Genomic DNA, 1,319 nt, shown 5'->3' on the forward strand with positions numbered 1-1,319 from the left:
AAAAAGTGTTTCTCAAATTTCTTAAACAATTTTAATCCGTATTGCACATTAATTTAATTATGTTTTATTATCATTGTTATTCTTAGTTTCTTCTTATTATATATATTTTTGCATTTCTTTATTTTCATTTGTAGCAGAGGATACGAACCATCTCGCGAACGCCGCAGGCGTTAGGCTTGGCTGCATAAATATATATGTATAAATAAACAAACTTACAATTTAACTATTAATTTTATTTTATTTCAATGATTTAGCTCACGTAAATTCGTTTCGATTTCCGTTCAGATAATGATTTGCCCGATTACGCTGTTAATTTGAGTAATGGAAGCCAGAGCAGTGCATTTGCTAGTACACATATACATACATATGTATAGTGAACACGAGAAGTTTAGATCCATTCACTTCTCATACCATCACCGTTTAAGTTAACTTAGTGCTGAGTTTATTATTACAAGTTATTTAACGCATTGCACTTTTTACTATCACCATTTTTTGATTTCCTTTTATATACACTCTTTGCATATTTTCTGTATTCTCATGCAATAATACTTATTCTACATGCATTCTAGTTTCTTATTAGTGTGTTTACTTATTAACTTTACTATTCATAAATAAAGATATGTAATATTATTTTGTAAATGCAATGTGTTGATAAAAAAAAAACTTATTTTTTAAATTGATTATCCTCAGATATGATTTTCTTTGTATTTTTTAAAGCGTTTTTGGTAAGTTTATTTTTACAGCATTCATTTTAATTTATGTGTAACTTTTAATTTAATGATCATTCGTTTCCTTTAGATGATTGAACTTATACCCCTATTTATGTATAACACTTTAAGTTCGGTAAGTTTAATTTGTTTTAACATTTTTTTACTTCGTTTTTTTATATCCAAATTTATTATTCCAAATTCAATAGTAAAATAAAATCGTTTCAATTAAACACTTTTATTTCATTGTTTAGCGCACGCAAACGTCCGATTCCTTATCACCACAAAACGCCATCGGATGCCTCCAGCTTTTGTTCAAGCTGTTACAGTCGCGGAAGTTCGCCACATTCCCCTTCACGTTCCCCCACGCGCAGCAACCGTAGTCCATCGACGGCATTTTGAGGTTTAAAGAAGAAACTTATACAAGTTTTACAAAACATCACATAAGAGTTCGACTCAGATGGTTGATAGCAATCATATTGACATGTATGGTAGAAGAAACGCAAGCGCCAAGCAGGAGTGTTATTTCTAGTCCTATTCAAGCATTCTAGTCATTTTAATTTAAAAAATTATCGCATATATACATACATATAATTAAAACACATAAATATA

The 1,319-nt window shown here is 29.6% G+C and overlaps 1 long non-coding RNA gene across 1 annotated transcript; it reads left to right on the plus strand.

Moving 5' to 3' along the window:
• The first annotated feature begins 6 nt into the window (after positions 1-6).
• On the plus strand, positions 7-378 carry LOC118732781. Its single transcript, XR_004992187.1, has 2 exons — positions 7-196; positions 255-378. It is a non-coding gene; the product is annotated as an uncharacterized LOC118732781 (long non-coding RNA).
• Positions 379-1,319: the final 941 nt, after the last annotated feature.

This window comes from Rhagoletis pomonella, unplaced genomic scaffold (assembly GCF_013731165.1).
Source record: "Rhagoletis pomonella isolate Grant_MI unplaced genomic scaffold, Rhpom_1.0 Rhpom_scaffold_28088, whole genome shotgun sequence".
In the NCBI taxonomy this organism is placed as follows: Eukaryota; Metazoa; Arthropoda; class Insecta; order Diptera; family Tephritidae; genus Rhagoletis; species Rhagoletis pomonella.